Source organism: Heloderma suspectum, chromosome 3 (genome assembly GCF_057233095.1).
Source record: "Heloderma suspectum isolate Gila_16-S chromosome 3, 16-S_ref, whole genome shotgun sequence".
Lineage (NCBI taxonomy): Eukaryota > Metazoa > Chordata > Lepidosauria > Squamata > Helodermatidae > Heloderma > Heloderma suspectum.
The window spans coordinates 169,887,204-169,902,382 of record NC_139460.1 but is presented as its reverse complement, the minus strand read 5'-3'; positions in this window follow the sequence as shown (position 1 = coordinate 169,902,382).

The following is a 15,179-nucleotide window of genomic DNA, read 5'->3' as shown; positions in this document are numbered from 1 at the left end:
CAGACACATCCACAGCTGAGTGTCCTTTCGGCTTTCAGTAGCTACTACTCTCTCAGTAGCTACCCAACAGTTATAGAACTCCTCCTACTGAAGACGCAAGGAAGTCCAAATCTAAATATCATTTTGTGTTTAGCATTGCAAGACCTGACTGTTTGGGTGGGCCTTTGGAGCTATGATTTATGTTGGAGAAGGATGGGAAAATGGAAGTGAATTAAATAAAAGCCTTATGCAGGCATCCAGCTTGTTCATATGAGGGTTAACAGGGTGGTGGAGCAAGGATGTGCCCACAAGCCCTGGCCCCCAAATCCCTGCCCACTGAGATTTTACAGGCAGGCTCCTGTCATTTTCTGTTTTACTGGGGTTTGCATTTAAGAACATAAGAAAAGCCATGCAAAGGCCTATTTAGTCCAACATTCTGTTCACACAGTGGCCAACCAGGAAGCTGACAAGTAGGACAGGAGTGCAACAGCACCCTTCCACTCGTGCTCCCCAGGAACTGGTATACAGATGCATACTGCGTCCAATTCTGGAAGTAATATATAGCCATCATAACTAGTAGCCACTGATACCCTTATCATCCATGAATTTGTCTAATTCCTGTTTAAAACCAAGTTGGTGGCCATCACTACATTTTGTGGTAGAAAATTCCATAGTTTAACTATGTGCTGTATGAAGAAGTACTTCCTTTCATCTGTCCTGAATCTCCCACCAATCAACTTCATGGAACGACCCTGGGTTCTATTATTATGGGAGATGATGTTTTGTTTCCCAAAATACCATCTTATTATAATTCAGAAAGCGAGATGGCCCCTTTGAATTTGTGTGATGTTGGGACTCCAGAACAAGTCCATAATTAGGTGCCTGCACCAAATGTAAAAATGACTATTTGTGGCCTTGCTTGGGAAAGAAAACCGCTCAATATTGAAAATGAATATGAGATACCTGAGTGGCTCACTCTTACTACTCTGAGCGGTCTGGAAGTGGAAGTCTGACAATATGCTGCCAGGCCAGTGCCCTTTACTAACAAAAGTACATAAAGAAGTATATGTGTATGTTAGGGATATTGGGACAGAATCAAATGACTTCAGTATTCAGATGAATACGATCCCCAGATTCCACAGCAGACTGGCTTTTCCTGAGTCAAATGGATTCTTCATCCTTGCAGACCAGGTGTGTTTTTTTTTTTAACTTTCTGGAATTTTATGCAAATTTAATTGCTGAAAAATATGTAAACTAAAAAAAAAAGCTGAAAATGTGCATTTCCCCCATAAGCTAAAGCATGAAAATGCACATCTTGCTGGGATTTTCACATTTTGGGGGTTGCATATTTGGGGGGGATTCATGCATTTTCACAAGTGTGCATTTGCGAAAATGTGTGCAAATTTCACAAATTTGGGAAACTGGAAAAAATCCGATTCCATCAATGAGCAGACAATGGAACGAAAGGCACCTGAATGGATTTTACAAAATCCATACATCCGTAGTGTGTATGCACACACACGCGCACACACGCGCACTACATGATTCATATGACCTCTTTTAGGCTGCATGGAAACTCAGCTAATTATTGCCAGTGTAATTAGCCTTCCACTATCTACACAGCATTTTTCTCCACCTATGAGATCTCCCGGCATATTTTCTCAAAGGAGGTGTAAATAAAGCACATGCCGTAAATATTTCAGGAAGGGGACAGATGGCACCAGATAACAATATTATGCCTCCATGTAACATCAACAATATCCTAATCTCCTTCAATTAAAGACAAGGAGGGAAACTCTTTCAAAAGTAAATACTCTGTCTCTAAAAATGTAATTAAAAAGATTCTGTGGCCTTGATAACTTGACAAAAATGCACAGCAAATCCAGTCCAAATGTGAGTGAAGAGGCATTGTTCTCAGGTCTCCTATACAGTAGTAGTTATAACTAGGGATGAATGAATCTGTCAGATTCGCTTTCTCCAGCATTCATTTTTTTAAAAAAATCAAGCTCTTTCCATCTCAAATATAAAGAAATTTGCAAATTTTGGTAAGTTCTTCCAAAAACAAACTGAAATGAAATTCTCACCTATCCCTAATTATAACATTTGGGGTGTTCAAATGACCATCCTCACACTTTCACCAGATGCATGAGGGGGGAGTGGGATTGCATCCACTGGCCATACCCCCAAACACTGACATGCCCAAAGCTATGCCCATAGAGGCTGCACATTTGGTGATAATGAGAAATGGCCCTATATGCATTCGGGTCTTCTTTTCAATTGGGAATCCTGATTGTCTTGGGATATATTGAGACACATATTTGCCCCAGGAGCCATTGCATCTTGCAAGGCTCCTGCATTAACCTGCATACAAGGCTACCTTGCAAATATTTATCCAAAATAGTGATTTGATCTTCCACATTTTTCTCATAAGCTGCAAAACTCTTCTATGCTATAATTTTCATAAAAAGGCAAAAGAAATATTAATGGATATTCCTGTGTTAAGGCTGAATCAGTTTGATTCTCACAGAAGCATTTGTGCTTGACAGGCTGTGACTATTGACTGAACTTCTCACTGACCTCTATATTTGCTAACATGAGAAAAACAAGGTACAATATTTTTCCAGCTAAACTCAGGAAAAACAAGGTTTCCAACCTAAAGTAGGGATGTCAGAGAATTCAGCCACAGACTCCAATGAGGCCGGATTCTTTAGAATCCGCCTCCCCGGAATTTGTGGCAGAATGGCCTCCCCCCCCCGCCACCCTGTGGAATCCCCCTGAGATGGAGCTTACCTGGTGGTGGATGTGGCAGCGATGGCCGTGGTGGCAGCTCCAGCTGGTCTCCCATCCGGCTGCTGCCAGGCTGCTGTGGCCGCAAATGGCAGCAGTCATAGCAGCCGCCATTTGTGTCCTTGCAGTCAGCCGTGATAGGCTACATAAGTATTTACGTAGCCTACCATGGCAAAGAGCAAGGACGCAAATGGTGGCCGTTACGCCATTTGCTCCCCTGCTCTTTGCCATGATAGGCAACATAAGTATTTCCGTAGCCTATCACGGTAAAGGCAGCCATGCAAATGGCAGCTGCTATGTAAATACTTACGTAGCCTATCACAGCAAAGAGCAGGGGTGCAAATGGCATAGTGGCCTCCATTTGCATCCCTGCTCTTTGCCGTGATAGGCTATGTAAATACCTACGTAGCCTATCATGGCTGACTGCAAGGATGCAAATGGTGACCGACTGGCAGTGGCCAGAACTCCGGCTGCAACCAACCCCAGCCGGCGGCTCCATGGACCCACTGTGAAGCGGAGCCAGCCAGGGAGGATTCCGGGGGGAGGGATGGAGTGCCTCCCCCCCACCGAGGATTGCCTGGCATGGAGCCAGGTGAGACTTTCGTACATCCCTAACCTAAAGTCAGAAAGAATGTGTTTCAGATAAGGAAGAATAACTGCTGTAGTATTGCATATGCTCAGGTTATGGAATAAATAAGGGAGTGATCCTATGGGTTGCACCCTCAATGACAGTAAGCCCCCAAACTCGGAGGCTTCTGGTCATCCTATGCAGGGTGGGAGGAGCAGCAGAAGTTATCTTCACCTCCCCATCTTCCCACCCTGCATTTTTTGCTAGAAGGGCTTTTTTGCCCATCTAGCTGGAGCACTTTGAGGGGGAGAGAAGGAGGCTGGAGAGGATTCAGGATAACTCATATCCTAGCCTTGGGTGAGAGGGAACAGTTTGGAGAGGAGTGGCTGAGCTTTGTCTGTTGAACCTTCTGCCTGCCACTCAAGGCTCAATTCAGTGTCTTCTGCTTCCTAACAGGTAAATAAGGCAGGGCCGCCAGAGGCAGCGCCTTGGCAAGCATCGCATTTGGCATCGCACTGGGTGTTTTATGGGTTGTGTAGGTTTTAAGTACTGAAAAGTCTTTGTTGTTATAGTATAATTATTTTATTGTTTTTGATTGTTAATTTGTATTGTGGTTTTGGTGAGTTATATATCTGTTTTTATGCATTATGTGTTTGATATATGAAATGGGTCAGCCAATTGTGGAAGATTATGAGAAGGTGTTGGGGCTTACCTTGTCTCCTCCAGTAATCCACCAGTTACAAAGAAGTGTTCCTTTAGTTATTACTCTGATCTCAGATTTTAAAGAGAAAGATGATCAGTCTGGGAATGCTTTACCCTTGGGCAGAGTTGAGGAGGTCAGTGTCTCTCCATCCCTCTTGAGATGCAGACAGAGGGAAATGGAGAAGTAAGTATGAGAGGTAATGATAGAACAGGGGAAGGATGATACAGACAAAGATGACAGACTTTATACCATCATATGGTAACACTGTTGCTGGCTCTGAGCATAGCTTTTTATTACCCTTGGATGTATTAGACACTTGTCCAATTGATATGTTAATTACTGAACCAATAGATGACCAAGTCTTGGGAAGTACCTGCTTAAATAGCTATTTTAGTGTGGAATTTGGTAAAATGAGAATGGAAGATTTTTTTTATCTACTTCAGTAGAGATGGAATCCCCCTCAAAATTAGAACAAAGTATTAAATATAGAGAAAAAAGGAAGGTACAGGATACCTCCCTGGCTGGAGAGTCACCTGTCTGAATCTAGTGTGATTAACAAGGAGGGTGTTGAAGGGAAATCCTCTAATCAATGTGCTGATGAAGTCCAGGCCACACACAATTTGTGTAATAATTCTATAAGCAATGCTATTTTGGAAATTAAAGATCTAGTGGGACTGGGAGTAATAAAGGATGTGTTGGGATTAATAGCTGGAATGACTCACAGTTAGGGATGGACGAAAGTCCCTTACCTGTTCTCGAAGCTTGCTTTGCGGTGGGGGGGAGGCGCTTTGGTTCTTCCCCCGAAGTTCAGGCAAGGGGGGGGAGGTGCCCCGCCTCACCCAGCCAAAATTCAGGCTGGGGGGGAGGCGCCCCATCCCTCACCGGTGAAATTCAGGCCGAGTAGAAGTGCCCCGTCTACCCGGCCGTGAAAAAAAAAGTAAACACACACACACACTCACGTGATAAGCTACGTAACGATTTACGTAGCCTATCACGGCTAGATTTCCAAAGTCAGCCGTGATAGGCTACGTAAATTGTGACGTAGCCTATCACGGGTGACGTTGAAAAAAAAAAAAGCATGTACACAAATGGCAGCTCCCATGGGGACCGCCATTTGCGTTCCTTATTTTGGCACGTCTAGTCTACGTAAAGATTTACGTAGACTATGGCGAAAATAAGGGCAACGCTAGGGATGGCGGAGAATTTCTCCCCGAATCTTCGGGGGGCCGAGTGCCAACTAGGGATGGCGGAGAATTTCTCCCCGAAACTTCAGGGGGCCGAGCGCCAACGTGTTCGGCCCCCCGAACAAGTTTCGGGGAGAAATCTTCCGCACCCCCCCTGCCCACGGCCCCCCCCGGGACGGGACTTACCTTTCACGAATGTCCCTCCGAAGGTTGTTCGGGGAGAAATTCTCTGCCCCCCCGCCCCCCCCAGGATGGGACTTACCTTTCACGAATGTCCCTCCCGGTGGCGGGTCCCGGCGGCGGTTCGGCAGGTCTTAGTCAGGGGCGGGGGCAGCAGCTGGTCTTTCGACTGGCTGCCGCTGCTGCCATTACAAGCAAAGTAAAAAAAAAAAACGCCCCTGTGATAGGCTACGTAACGATTAACGTAGCCTATCACGGCTAGATTTGCAAAGTCAGCCGTGATAGGCTACCTGAATCATCACATAGCCTATCACGGGTGACTTAAAAAAAAAAAAGTGTGTACGGATAATGGCGGCCCCCATAGGGAGCCGCCATTCCCGTTCCTTATTTGGTCGCTGTAGTCTACGTAAATGTTTATGTAGACTACGGCGAAAATAAGGGCAACGCTATTTGCATTGCCCTTATTTTCGCCGTAGTCTACGTAAACATTTACGTAGACTACAGCAACTAAATAAGGAACGCGAATGGCGGCTCCCTTTGGGGGCCGCCATTTGCGTACGCGCTTTTTTTTTTTTTTTAAGTCACCCGTGATAGGCTACGTGACGATTGACGTAGCCTATCACGGCTGACTTTGCAGATCTAGCCGTGATAGGCTACGTGAATCTTCACGTAGCCTATCAGGGGACGGGTTTTTTTGTTTTTGTTTTTACTTTCGCGTTCGCGGCCGGGCGAGGCGGCAAGCCTCCTCCCCGACCTGAATTTCGGCCGGGCGAGGCGGGAAGCCTCCCCCCCGGCCTGAATTTCGGCCGGGCGAGGCGGGAAGCCTCCCCCCCAGCCTGAACTTCGCGGGGGGAGCAGCGAAGCGCTCCCCCCCACCGCGAACAAGCTGCGAGAAAAGGTAAGTGACTTTCGTCCACCCCTAGTGCCAACGCATTCGGCCCCCCGAAATCGGCGGTGAAATTCTCCGCCCCCCGCCCCCCCGGGACGGGACTTACCTTTGGCGAATGTCCCTCCCGGCAGCTGGTCCCGGCGGTGGTTCGGTGGCGGTTCATCGCGGCCGGGGGCGGCGGCCGGTCTCCCGACCAGCTGCCACCGCCGCCATTGCAAAAAAAAAAAAAAACTAAAGTAAATAAAAACAACACACCCGTGCATAGGCTACGTAACGATTTACGTAGCCTATCACGGTTAGATTTCCAAAGTCAGCCATGATAGGCTACATAAATCGTCAGGTAGCCTATCACGGGTGACTTTGGGGGAAAAAAAAGCACGTACGCAAATGGCGGCTCCCATGGGGACCGCTATTTGCGTTCCTTATTTTGGCACGTCTAGTCTACGTAAAGATTTACGTAGACTACGGCGAAAAGAAGGGCAACGCAAATAGTCCTCTATTTGAAGGGCTGCCAGATGACAGTCATCTGTTTGAAGATGTCTTTTATCTGAAGGGCTTTCTAGTCCAAGGATGGATTAAAAAGAAAGCACCATAAGAAGGGAGATCAGGACTTAAATCTGCCCATCATAGGGATGGGGGAGAATTTCTCCCCGAAACTTCGGGGGGCCGAGCGCCAACGCATTCGGTCCTCCGAAGGTTGTTCGGGGAGAAATTCTCTGCCCCCCCGCCCCCCCCAGGATGGGACTTACCTTTCACGAATGTCCCTCCCGGTGGCGGGTCCCGGTGGCGGTTTGGCAGGTCTTTGTCAGGGGCGGGGGCAGCAGCTGGTCTTTCGACTGGCTGCCACCGCTGCCATTACAAGCAAAGTAAAAAAAAAAAAACGCCCCTGTGATAGGCTACATAACGATTAACGTAGCCTATCATGGCTAGATTTGCAAAGTCAGCCATGATAGGCTACGTAAATAGTCACGTAGCCTATCACGGGTGACTTTGAAAAAAAAAAAAGTACATACGGCTAATGGCGGCCCCCGTAGGGAGCCACCATTTGCGTTCCTTATTTGGTCCCTGTAGTCTACGTAAATCTTTACGTAGACTACAGGGACCAAATACAGGGACCAAATAAGGAACACGAATGGCGGCTCCCTACGGGGGCCGCCATTTGCGTACGTGCTTTTTTTTTTTTCAAAGTCACCCGTGATAGGCTACGTGACGATTTACGTAGCCTATCATGGCTGATTTTGGAAATCTAGCCGTGATCGGCTATGTAAATCGTCACGCAGCCTATCACGGGGTCTTTTTTTTTTTTACTTTTTGTTTCGCAGCCGGGGAGACAGGGCGCTTGTCCCCGGCCTGAATTTAGGCCGGGCGAGGCGGGAAGCCTCCCCCCCCTCGCCTGAACTTCGGGGGGAGAAGCGAAGCGCCTCCCCCCCTCCGCGAAGCCAAGCTGCGAAAAGGTAAGTGACTTTCGTACATCCCTAGGCAACGCAAATAGCATGCCCTTATTTTCGCCGTAGTCTACGTAAATCTTTACGTAGACTAGAAGTGCCAAAATAAGGAATGCAAATGGCGGCGCCCATGGGCTGCCGCCATTTGCATACGTGCTTTTTTTTTTTTTTTCAAAGTCACCTGTGATAGGCTACATGACGATTTACATAGCCTATCACGGCTAACTTTGGAAATCTAGCTGTGATAGGCTACGTAAATCGTTACGTAGCCTATCACGGGTGTGTGTTGTTGTTTTTTACTTTCCTTTTTTTTTTTGCAATGGCGATGTAAAACTGCTGCCCTCTACGCTCTAATAGCCCAACAAGAGGCTATGTAATATGTATGTCACAAAAAGCTTTGTATGGTTATCAGAAATGCTATAATTGTAATGAAATTATGCATTTAAGGGGGGAATGTAGCAGCCATATCGGGGGTCAGACTAAGTAGCCTCATGCAGTCTCATGCTTCATGTTCTTGCTGAGCTCTTTCTCCCTTGAATATATTGTTGTAAGCTGATGAGACACAGGAATTCCTTATCTTGTCAAAGGTCATACAATTGTATATCTTGTTCTCTGCTGTTCTCTTCTGTTCTCTCCTTATCATGGCTACCCTCTAACCCAGTTCTTGTATTATAAACAATGGTGCTAGGAGAAGAAATGTTGAGGACTGCAACCCCGCATGGGAGAGAGAGGAGGAGCCATTCCTATGTGTCACAATATCTATAAAAACAATGTGCTGATGTATTTCGGGGCTTCTGGCTCTTTGGAAATGATTCCAGCCTTAAGCCCGCGCGTTAAATAAAGAATCTCTTTTTCCTTCACTCCGTGGTCTCTCTGACTCTGGGTTCTGCAACATAAATGGTGCCGTGACTCGGATGTGGCAGGCTCTGAGACAGAGAGGTGGCAGTTGCCTGCTCTTAATCGCCGCACCAGGAAGACGAACTTGGCACATGCCTCCATTTCTTGGCGCCACCGAACTTTTTGTCGAGTAAATGGGAGAAAGCCTGCACCAGGATTGCCCAAATGGCAGCGAGCAGCAAGAGAACCTTGGGAAGCGGAGGAAGGAACTTGAGCCCTGCCTGTATTGCAGCTGCAATTGAGTTGAAACCCACATTGGAATCCTTCAGGAGAAAGGCAAGTATATGGGAAAAAGAGGGCCCCGCCTTTAGGGAGAAAGGCCACTGGGCAGAAAAAAGAGGGCCCCTACTTATGAAGAAGGTCAGTGTTGGTGGTATACGTATACAAAAAGAACCTACTCCTTGCGGGTAGAAGGGGGGCCTGATCACACCCCCGAGTGGGCGCCAGGACCCAGCACGCCAGTACTCAGTAGGAAGCTGAGGAAGCTGGGGAAGCCGCTTTCTGCTCTGGTAAAAAGTGGGAAAAATGGGTGGCAGGGACATATGGATGCAGTGGAGAGATTGATGATTGTGTGAGTGGCTACTGTGGTTTCTGACGCATACCGTTGACCGTCCGGGTGCCCAGGCCAGTAGCAAAGTGCGTAGTGTGTAAAATCCTCTTGTGTTGGACAGTGAGACCCCTTACTCACTGACCAATTCCCATTCCCTAATTGTGTCTGTCTTCAATTTAGGAGGGAGGCTATGGGTGGTGGGGGAAGCAAACCTTGCACCCCCTTGGGATGTATGCTAGCAAATTTTAAGAAAGGTTTTAGTGGAGATTATGGGGAACCCCCCCATGAATCCTCAACAGTTGCAGACTTTGTGTGAAATAGAGTGGCCGTCTTTTGGTGTAGGATGGCCTACTAAAGGCTCTTTAGAGCCCAGCAAAATCAGCCGTGTATATGCCATTGTGGTTGGGAGACCTGGGCACCCCGACCAATTTCCCTACATAAACTCGTGGGATTCCATAGTCCGCGCTTCTCCTCCATGGCTAAAGAAATGCCTAGAATCCCAGGCAAAAGTTTTGGTGCTCAGAAAAGAAAAATTGGCCAAAAAGAAATTACAACCAGTGTTAGAAGCCCCGTGTGAAGATCTGGCAGAGCTAACGGCGTTTCCACCTGCTTATGCCCTGCTTCCACCACGGCCCCATGTTACTGTAAGACCGCCCCGTCGAGATTCAGATCCTGTAGCTCCTGAGCCCCTGCCATCCCCCCTACAGAGGCATTGCTCCTAGGGGTGGACAAAAGTCACTTACCTGTCGTCAAAGCTTGTTTGCGGTGGGGGGGAGGCGCTTCGCTGCTCCCCCCGCAAAGTTCAGGCCGGGGGGGAGGCTTCCCGCCTCGCCCCGGCTGCGAACTCGAACGTTTTTTTTAAAAAAAACAAGCGCCCCCGTGATAGGCTACGTGACGATTAACGTAGCCTATCATGGCTAGATCTGCAAAGTCAGCCGTGATAGGCTACGTGAATTGTCACGTAGCCTATCACGGGTGACTTTAAAAAAAAAAAGCGCGTACGCTAATGGCGGCCCCCATAGGGAGCCTCGATTAGCGTTCTTTATTTGGTCGCTGTAGTCTACGTAAATCTTTACGTAGACTACGGCGAAAATAAGGGCAACGCAAATAGCATTGCCCTTATTTTTGCCGTAGTCTACGTAAAGCTTTATGTAGACTACAGCGACCAAATAAGGAACGGGAATGGCGGCTCCATATGGGGGCCTCCATTATCCGTACGCACTTTGGTTTTTTTTTAAGTCACCCGTGATAGGCTACGTGACGATTGACGTAGCCTATCACGGCTGACTTTGCAAATCTAGCCGTGATAGGCTACGTTAATCGTCACGTAGCCTATCATGTGGGTGTGTTTTTTTTGTTTCTTTTCTTGGAATGGCGGTGGCGGCAGCCGGTCAAAAGACCGGCTGCCACTCCCTCCCCGCACGAACACCCGCCGAACTGCCGGCTGGACCCGCCGCCGGGAGGGACATTCGGCGAAGGTAAGTCCCGTCCTGGGGGGGGTGCGGGGTGCAGGGGGGGTGCAGAGGATTTCTCCCTGAAACTTGTTCGGGGGGCCGAACACGTTGGCGCTCGGCCCCCCGAAGTTTTGGGGAGAAATTCTCCGCCATCCCTAATTGCCCCTCGCTTTGACTTAGAACTGTCACCATCAGTTTCAAGCCCCACCGGCAGTAATTCGCCGATTTCAGCTACGGTCCTCAACTCCCAGATATTGTCTGCCGAGACTTTCATCTCTATGGGATCGGGAGGTTCCCCTCTTACACCTCAAGCAGCATTAATAAAAGAAACTGAAAAATTGAAGTGTTGGGCAGAAGATTTAATAAAATCGGCAGTGACCCTTAAAAAGATGTGTTCTCACAAAAAAGAGGAGGCGAGCTCGTCTACTGATCAAGACTTGCACCCCCTTGAGATGTATGTCAAACAAAGATGGAAAAGGGGTTTTTTTTTAAAAAAAGATTCAGAATAGAGAGAGAAAACAGCAAAAAGCTCAAGGTCGAGCTGAGAGGAAAAAAAAAAACAAGATCTGAGGCTGTTAATTAGAGAAATGTTGCAGGACAGTCTGGCTTTTAACAAAGCGTGGGAGCGTGAGAGTGTAAGACCGAAGAAGTAGCTGTTAGCCTAGCGCGCCGAGGGGGGGGGGCAGGAAAATTGCCCACAACATTCTGAGTTGTGCAACATCATCACCTTGCCTAATTAAAATGAAATCCCTAAGAAATAAAAACTGAAAATGAAGACCCAGAAGATGAAGGCAAAATAGAAAATAAAGGTGAAGAATCAGCCCCCAGAGCACAGGCTAGACCCCTCTTTGAGTGAAAAGTGTGCCATAAGACTGTCCCAAAGCAGAATGAAGCGGAAAGACTGTGTTGAAGATCTCTGTCAAGGTAACCGTGTTTAGCTTTGAACTGTGTTAAAATTGCATAGAGCCTGTAGCTACTGACCATCGGCTATATGATTTCTGAAGAGCGTAACCATTAAGCTTTTGCCGTGGGATTCCCTGCAATGAAGAAATCTCAATGATTTAAGTGTCCAGTGTTACACTGCCTGAGTGTGTGCGCTGAAGAGACTGAGAAACCAGACAGCATGTTCCTGGCCAAGCCAAAATCACGCTACTACCATGCTCCTGAAAGCTGCAATAAACTGTGTAAGCTGGGAGACCCAACCTGATTGAGAAGAAAAGAAGATACTGGAGCAACTGTCTTAAAAAACAATGAGATCTGTGTAGCTGGCTGGCTGACGCTGTCAGTGATGTTACAACTTTAAATTAAGACTGTTTTCCTGTTTGAGACCCCAGCGAAGAAAGCTGACCCGAGTTAGTTGTTGCCCGTGCCAAAGCAAGAATTTGTCTGCCCTGTACCTCATCATGTCCTGTTTTAAGCTTGGGATTTACAAATACAAACAAACGGAAAAGCTTGCCTTTGAAGTCCTGCAAATCACCCCACCGCCTCCCCGAAGATTAATGGCTGCCTGAAAAATGCAAATATAAGGCGATGCCCATCACCCCCCAGCGTCCTGAGTTTTGGCACTCGGAGTTTCAGTGCTTTCGTGTACCAGGTTAGAAGAGAAAAAAAAGAGTAAGTTTTTAAAATGTCTGTGAGAACCTGACAGAAGTAAAATAAAATTTACAGAGGAGTTGCCCAAGTTAAAGCGTCACGGCTAGAGAGCTGGGCTGTGCCGCTCTGTTTAGACAGAGTCCTTGCTAAAAAGTTAAAGGCCCTTGTCTGTCAGAAGGGGTGTAGGGCCACACTTTCCCTTTTTAAACTGATGCAAAAGTGGAGAGCCTTTGCTGGAAACATCTCATCTTCATTGCCCAGAGCCTTCTCTGTTTGCCTCCATCATTGTCTGGACTTCTTAGAGACACTCTGCACATGAACTAAAATTTTAAATTGTCAAAGACTTGCCATGGACAGTGCTGTGAAGCTTTTGATAAACTTAAACTCTCATCACTGTGGACCGTGTGTCTGTGTTTGTAGTCAGCTCAGTGTACAGCAGGCTGAGTTTGATCTATGACTTTTAAATTTCCTTCTGCCAGAACTCATGCAGCATAGAGTTGCCGATGCAAAAATGGTGACCTAGAACTCTTTGTGTGTTTGGGTATGCCCGTCCCTTGATTTTGATGGGCCCTGGGCTTTCAGCCAGAAGAGCAGTATGATTGCTGGATCTGCTCCATCATGCCTTACCATGCAAAAAGTGTTTTCCATTCATTGTGTTAAATTGCAGAAAAAGTTTGTTGTGTATATTTTATGATTTCTTAAATATCATGAAATATATGTGATATTTGCAGATTAGTGTTAGTTGCAACTCCAAATAATACTAAGTGTGGTTCCCAATGGATGACAAGGAGAAAAGACAAAGTCAAGTAGAGAAAGACAGAAGCAAGTAGAAAAGAAGGAATAGAGAAAGTAGAAGACAGATAGAGAAGGGGAAAAAAAGAAGAAAGAAAAGGCAAGAGGCAAAGAAAAAACATTTGTAGAAAAGAAGCGTAGCCATAGTTGCCCCCAGGGTAAATTAAAAGCAGCTGATTGTGCCTGGAGCTTATTACCTGGGGTAAAGTAGCCACAATAATGTAATAGTTCTTTAAGATGAAGAAAATGTAACTAGAAGGAGAAGAAGAGCCTATCCCAAATGTGTGTCATTGGGACTAGTGTAAGGCAGAAAGGTTTAAGTAAGTGAGTTTAACTTGAAAAAGACAAATAAAGAGACAAGGCTGGTTCATGGAGCAGAAAGTTTTATGTAAAAAGTTTGAAACATGATCTGCAATACAGGCAGATCAGCAAAGAAAAAGAAAGCAAAAGAAAGAGAAAATTTGTGTCTTCCCATACTAATGAATAAAAGTGTTATCAAGCACTTTGGGAAGCGAAGTTGTTTACAGGAAGCTGTGCCTGAGAACCAAACACTTCTAGCCTATGCTGAAAATGCTTGCTAGAGTTGTGTTGCCTCATGGGTAACATGTATGGTTTAAAACCCATTTAGCCCAATAGCTCGTGGTTCAGAGAAGCTGTCTGATCCAACCATTAAGTACGCCTGTGTGCTGTAAGTTACCCAATAAAGTCTCCTTGTAAGTAACCCCCCCCTGCTGAAATCCCAAAACACAAGCGCCTCACTAGAGCTGGAGCTAGATAGAGCTAGAGCGCCTCACCCAGTATCAAACTCTGCTGTTAAAAGCCGTAAAGGCAGGTATGAAGAAGTCAATTAATATGACCAAAGTGTCTAAAGTGCTGCAAGGTGCCACTGAGGCCCCAGAGCGTACTTGGAGCTAGGGGTGGACAAAAGTCACTTACCTGTCCTCGCAGCTTTTCACGGTGGGGGGGAGGCACTTCGCTGCTCCCCCCGCGAAGTTCAGGCCGGGGGGGGAGGCTTCCCACCTTGCCCGGCCGAAATTCAGGCCGGGGGGGAGGCGCCTCGCCTCACCCGGCTGCGAACTAAAAAGTTAAAAAAAAAAAATGCCCCCGTGATAGCTACGTGATGATTAACGTAACCTATCATGGCTAGATCTGCAAAGTCAGCCGTGATAGGCTACATTAATCGTCACGTAGCCTATCATGGGTGACTTTAAAAAAAAAAAAGCGTGTACGCAAATGGCGGCCCCCATAGGGAGCTGCCATTCGCGGTCCTTATTTGGTCGCTGTAGTCTACATAAATCTTTACGTAGACTACAGCGACCAAATAAGGAACGGGAATGGCGGCTCCCTATGGGGGCCGCCATTATCCGTACGCAGTTTTGTTTTTTGTTTTTTAAGTCACCCGTGATAGGCTACGTGACGATTTACGTAGCCTTTCATGGCTGACTTTGCAAATCTAGCCGTGATAGGCTACGTTAATCGTCACGTAGCCTATCACGGGGGCGTTTTTGTTTTTTTTTCTTTTATTGGAATGGTGGCGACGGCAGCTGGTCGAAAGACCGGCTGCCTCTCCCGCCCCAAATGAACACCCACCGAACCGCCGGCCGGACCCACCGCTGGGAGGGATATTTGCCAAAGGTAAGTCCCATCCCGGGGGGGGGTGCGGGGGGGGCAGAGAATTTCTCCCCGAAACCTGTTCGGGGGCTCAAACACATTGGCGCTTGGCCCCCCAAAGTTTCGGGGAGAAATTCTCCGCCATCCCTACTTGGAGCGTCTTTCAAATGCCTATCGCCAGTACACCCCCCTCGACCCAGAGGCCCAAGAAGATGTGGACGAAAGAAGAAAAGAAGACCCGGCAGAGGCAGAAGATTCTTAAAAAAAGAACCAGTGTGCCCAGTGTAGACAAGATGGACATTAGTGGCATGAATGCCCAAATAAAATAAATCAAATACACAAAGGAGAAAACCAAAGGGGCCAGAATGGGCGAAGAGGGAGACAGCTTGAGAGGGGCCGTGACATTGACTGTGAGGGGCCGTAACATTGACTTCATAATTGACACTGGAGCGGCATCAAAAGCAAGCAAATGTTAGCCTTAAACAAGAAGTCCAAACACTGAGCAAAGTTCTTCAAGCCCAGCGTCGCTTTGTCTTAAAAAATAAGC